At 41.1% G+C, this 6,422-nt stretch overlaps 1 pseudogene; it reads right to left on the bottom strand.

Moving 5' to 3' along the window:
• Window positions 1-4,104: 4,104 nt before the first annotated feature.
• Window positions 4,105-5,006, bottom strand: LOC101584717 (annotated as a pseudogene).
• Window positions 5,007-6,422: the final 1,416 nt, after the last annotated feature.

The following is a 6,422-nucleotide window of genomic DNA, read 5'->3' as shown; positions in this document are numbered from 1 at the left end:
TGCCAAGCAAGCGCTTATTCTACTGAGCTATCTCCCCAGCCCAGAAAAAATGTTAAATTAATTAAAATATAAACATTTAAATGATTACTACTGCTACTGCTGATAAGACTATGTACACAAACACAGCATTTAATACCCTAGCCCTGAGTTAGTTGCAGAACCAAGGTAAGATTCTACCTAATGACAGGCTGGACTGGCTTTAGTATCAGCCAGAAAATTGGTGGCGCTCACTTCTGGATGTGCCCAGCAAGATGCTGGGCACTGTTTCTGGTCCCTTCCTGCCTGTGCAGTTCCCCTGCTCTGCGCCTGAGAGGCTAGGTCATGGACAGACACCACCACACTCTCCCCTGTGACGGTCCTGTCTCAAACCCAGCTGCTTGCACCTCTGAAACTGTCAGGCAAATGAAAACATGAACCCTCTCCTCCCATAAGTGGTTCATATTGGTGCTTCCTCCCAGCAGTGGGAAAGCTGAGTAATATATGTATGCAGACATTTACTGGAGCAAATGCTTATGAGGGGATGGGGAGAACTACTACACTGCAATGCAATCCTTTGTAATGCAATCCTTCGTATCTTTTTTTTTGTACTGGGAATTGAGCTCAGGCCCTCCTACTTGCCAGGCAGGCACCCATGCTGCTGAGCCATATCCCTGGCCCCATATGATGCAATTCTGCTTCCTTGCTGGGATTAGGAGACCTCAAGTGGCAAAGAGGAGCTAACACATGAGAGCCATCTGGATGTCTGGGACATCCATGCAAGAAGGCTGCTGCCCACAGCCACTCCTCGCCAGGCAGTCAGTTTGCAGAAAAGAGGTGTGCTTTCTTCTGAGATTTTTTTCTGTTTCTTTTTCTTTGCACCTCTATAACCCAGACACTCCTGACTAAATGCAGCTACTATTGTTACAACTTTTGAAGATGTTCTTATTCTACCAGTGTAGGAGCTTTAGGATGTTTTAAAAATACTTTTTATAAAACATCTATAATTTATGACAAAAAAAAAGAGGGAGGAGTTAGGAAAGGTTGGGAGAGCTATCATTGCAATGCAACTCAGATTCCTTTTGCTGCTGTGTTGTATTTTGTTTTGTTGAGTCAGGGTCGTGCTATTTAGCTGAGGCTGGCCTTGAACTCATTACCATCTTCCTGCCTCAGCCTCCCAAGTGCTGGGATTACAGGCATGGGCCACTACACCTCATTGCAGTTGATAAATGTTATTATGTAATAATTTTATTGTTTGTCTTTATAATAACTTTATTATTGCTGCCTCTCTATTATGACAAACTCCACACAAGCATTACTGTGTTTTTTTTTTTGCTGTATCTCCAGGATAGAGAAGAGTGCTGGGCTTAATTCACATTCAATAAATATTTTTTTAATAAAGAAATATTGATTTCTGTCTACTTACGGGAAAGTAATTGATTTTCATATCCATTATAAATGAAGACAGACATATAATATATGAGTTAGACAGAGTCCAGGCTGGCCTGGAACTCTGGCAATCCTCCTGCCCTAACCTCCCAAGTGCTGGGTTATAGGTGTGTGTCACAATGCCCAGATCATTAAAATTATAGTTGATTATTGTTATAAAACCTGATACTGTCTTACATCCTTTGAGATCTCCAAGGAGAGAGACGAGTTTTATTATAATTTTTTAAGGCATGGTCTATCACATAAAACTGCTTTAATGGGAGAAGTTATAGAATTATATTTAAAGCTTTAACTATTCATTCTGCTGAACTGCTAAATATATCATGTTCTGGGCAAAATAAAGAAAGTAGGGAAGATTTCTTTAATAGGAGACAGGTGAGTTAATGTAGACCTGTACTTAGGTGTCATCTTTTTTTCCTTGCTCATAATTAAATAAAAATAGAATTCATTTTTTTCTTTAGGGGTAGCTTTTTTCTCTTAATAGCTTGCTAATGGCATTGAAAAGTTAGCACATTATTCCCGATATAAGGATGTCAACCTACAAAAGACCAAACTTACACATTTTTTTTTTTTTAAGACAAGGCCTTACTCTCTGCATCCCAGATTGGCCTCCAGATTTCCATCTTCCTGCTTCAGTCTCTGAGCACTGCCTGAGATTGGAAGTCTTAGCCACCATTTAAATTTATAAATATGAAAAGATGGAAAGTCATTTGATGGGATGCTTGTAAAATTTTAAATTTTGAATGCTGGTTTACTATTTCTTTTCTTTTTTAAAAAATGAATTTGCTACAGGGTCTACAGGGTGTCCAGGGGTCACTACATAGATCGGACTCACAGTGATCCTTCTGTTTTCAGCCTCCCAAGCACTGGGATTACAGGTGTGCACTATGACACCCAGCCTCTGATCTACTATTTCTTATCACTTGATTTTTCTTTTTTTTTCTTTTTTTGAGACATTGTCTCACTATGCAGGTAGGGCTGGTCTTGAACTCATTGTGTAGCCTAGGCTGGCCTCAAACTCACAGCAAACCTTCTGCCTCAGCATCCTGAGTGCTGGGATTATAGGTGTAGGCCACCTCACCCAGCTCTTGTCTTGATTTCTAAAATGAGTTGAGACATTCAAGACAGATAAATAACCACTATTCTAGATCCACAATGCTTCTCAGAAAATCAGAGTCGGTTAGAAATTATCAATGTAGCACATTTATTAGATATTTTATTTTTTTATTTTATTTTTGGCCCACTCAGCCCACCCTGAGGGCAGGGCTGGTGCAGCATGTAGTGCCGGCGATTGAACCGTGGTCCCTTGCGCCTGCCTAAGCTTGCCTCAGCAGGCGCTTTAGATTGCTGAGCTACCTTGCTGCCCCCTCATTAGATTTATATACATATTTAGAAATAATATAATTTAGAGTAAAAAGAAAAGAAACTTTGAATACTGCATCCTTGAGAAAATCTTGATGAACGCAAGCAATCGTGTGACTTTGTTTTAGAAATCATGATATAAATTCAGTTTGATTGGGGGTGGTGGCACATGCCTGTAATTGTAGTACTTGGGAGGCTGAGGCAGGAGGATCAGCGCCTGGGCAACATAGTGAGTTCAAGGTCATCCTGCACTATATAATGTGCCTTAGCCACCTGTCTCAAAAAAAGTTGTTTGTGTCAAATAACTATGTTTAGCAATTCCTACATGGCATCACTAAAGTCTAAGCTGAATAGAAAATTATTATATATAGTATCAAAAAATACTTTATTACATGAAAATATTATTAAGGTAAAAAGGTTAAATGCAAAACAACACATTTCAAATAAACACTGTTTAGAGCTGGGGATATAGCTCAATGACACAGTACTCACCTGGAAAGCACAGGGACTGAATTTGATACTCCTCCCAAAATAATAAAAAACCCAGATAAGTCCTGTTTAGCTACTTAAGCCTGTTTCCAAAGTTATGGCTTCTTTGTGTCTGAATGGGCTGTATTGTCATTTACCTACTTGTTAGACTCCCTCTACTAGACATTGTTTCCTAGGGACTATAAAACCTCTAGTAATTTGATGCCATTTATGTTCCTCTAGAAATTAAAGAGGACAGTCTCACAAAGCAAATGCAAAAAATGTATCTCTTTCTTTTAAAAAGGGATATATTAGACTTATATATGGGATAATTAGCAAAATGGAAGAGGGAACACAATGCACAACAGAGAACATGAAACACACCGTGTCATGTCCACCTACCAGCTGCCCACAGGACTGGGATGCAAAACTGTGATGATAGAAGTAAAAGCTAAGGAAAAGATATCACCAACTAAAACACCGTAAGCTTTACCCAAGTATCTAACCCAGGGTGCCCTGACAGCCCCTACCTCACCCCAGGTTTTTGTCAATGAGGATAAACTCCACACCTCGCATGTTTGAAGCTAGGCTGGGTTTGACTGTGGTCTCTGGGGGAGCCTCTTTTGAAGAATGAAAAGGCTGGAAGGGTAAGAAGGAAAACAGCTCTGTGCATCAGCTTAGCACTAATTAGCAGCACACAGTGGCAGAGATAATTAAGTAGCTGCCGCCACGCTTCAGAGGCCTGTAGTTATTCAGGAGACTTTCTATCTTCCAGCTGGTGTGAGGAGAGTTCTTCAGCCAGGTCCTGATCCTGAGGGTCAGTGCAGTGGACCCTGCCATAGCCTATGTTCAATGGTCCTGCTCCATTGCAAATGTGATCACTTCAGGGACAGGGCTGTGAGCTTCAGTGGCAGTTGATGGGCTGGGGTCTTTGGGAAAGAGCGTCTGGCTGTCCCTATTTCTGATGTCACAGCTTGACACAAAATTGCGCTACCCAGAAGTGGGCCTTTCGAGCCTTCCTCTTTCTTCTGAGAAACCAGTGTGGGCTCAGGAGCTCAACTCCAGGGAGTCCAAATTTGGTGGTCTTTGTACAGGGGTCTGGTGCCTCAGGCTCCTCTACCTTGGGCTTCTCTGGTGTTTGCTCCTCTGGAGCAGGAAATTGAGTTCTTCCCAGTTAAAGGTGAGTCCACAGGCCTGTGGCCAGGACTAACTGCCTTCTTTCTTCTGATCTTTGAACAGCCACAGATGGCAGAAATGAAGACCTCTTGCTATTAGACTTTCCTCTGGGAGCGTTGAGTTAGAAGTAAGGCAACTGGCAAACATCCTTTCCTTGACCCAACTGCACAAGTCTGGAGTGCATAAGTAACACCCTGATCTTGTATTTTTCCCACTTGGGTTTCTCCATCAGTACCATCTTTTCCATGACAGTGTACAAGCCCAGACTTCTCCATCTTCACCTCTTTGAATAACCCTGTGGGATCCTGCCTGGAACATCCAATAGATAAAAAGAAAAACAGCAAGTATACTCCAAAGTCTCTTGCTGATAATTCCTGGCTTGAATCTTTCAAATCTCTCTTCTACTTCTGCACAGTTTCCCTGCTGAAAATTCTGATTTCTTACCTCACTGTGGGTGACCATAGACCCTTTTCACTTAAACAAGCTGCACTTGGAGGCTATGGGCAGGCTTGCATGTGACATTCTTGAGGGCCACCATTGAAAGAGTGAGGTTTTGGTCTTGTTGCATTTTGCATTTCTTGCCCTTTTACTGAAGCAACGTGGCAGGAGATATACCAGTCCTTGGGCATTTCTGTCCTCTCATAAACTCAGGGTTTTCATTTATTACCAGTTGCCCCAATTTAACAAGATAAAAGTTAGTGAAATCCAGGATGCTTCCTACAATGAGAAGAGCCTGCTCACTCCTTCTGATGGCTCAGGCTTCTTTATTTTATGGTCCTCATCTAACACAATACTGGATGGCTGGGGAAAAGATGAAGGGAAATCGTCCGGGCATCATTTTTGTGCTACTCCTCAATGGTATTTTTAAAAAAATTTGGTAAAAATGCCTCTATTACTTCATGATATTTCTCTGAAATAACACTGTAAATACAATTTAAAATATAGGTCCATCTAACAGTATTGCTCGCCAGTATTCCATTTGGTAGAGTCAAATTGTTCAATTTTATTACTTTTTAAAAAATCTATTAGCGCACGTTTGCAGTAACAGAATGATTGCATTCAATGAGAATGTTCAATTTTTTAAGTCCTTGATGTCTCTGCTGCTGAGGGGGGGCCCATGTAGCTCCCTGCAGCAAACCCCTTTCCTGTCCTTCTATCCCCGCCTTCCTCGCAGCAGGTGTGACTAAGCTTCAGAGCTAACCTCACTGGGGATCAGATACCTCAAGCAGCCCCAGGTCACCAAAGACCACTCCCAACACTTTGGGTAATGGGAAAGACTTAGTAACACACCAAAAGTACACTTGTTAAGTTTGAAACACTTAACAGAAGCTGTCTCAGTCTGTATGCACTGGGACCCTGGTGGTCACTTTTTACTGTTTCGCATAAAAATGCATTTAAGATTTGGAAATCATTGTTCAGTGGTAAAAGCATATTTTAAATATCATGGCTGGCCTTAAAGTCATGAATATCCCTGTTCAGTTACAAATTTTCCATGAGAATGACTCTGCTGAAAACTGGAATAAAAATACCGAAATTTCCTGGTGGGTTTATAAATCACATAATTTCTACTTTGTGCATCCTTAAAGTAAAATGGGACTTTATGACACATAAAATAATATGAGTGCAGCTTCTTTACTCTTTACAAATTCCTCCTACTTTTTAGTGTTGCCATATGTACTAATTTGACTCTCTCTCTCTCTCTCTCTCTCTCTCTCTCTCTCTCTCTCTCTCTCTCTCTCTGTGCAGAGAATTATTCCTGAATAGTTCACATTGAAAACAGTCTTTTTGGGTCAGACATACTCACTGGAAGAAAGATAGCCTCTTTAACAAATGGTGCTGAAAGAAACTGGCTCACTACATCCCGAAAGCTCAAACTTGACCCAGGTCTATCACCATGCACTAAGCTGAAGTCAAAATGGATTAAAGATCTAAACATTAAAACAGAGACACTAAATCTCCTGGAAGAGAAAGTAGGAGGAACTCTTGAAGAC

Source organism: Octodon degus, unplaced genomic scaffold, assembly GCF_000260255.1.
Source record: "Octodon degus isolate 3935 unplaced genomic scaffold, OctDeg1.0 scaffold00009, whole genome shotgun sequence".
NCBI lineage: Eukaryota > Metazoa > Chordata > Mammalia > Rodentia > Octodontidae > Octodon > Octodon degus.
This window is presented reverse-complemented; position numbering and strand designations above follow the sequence as displayed.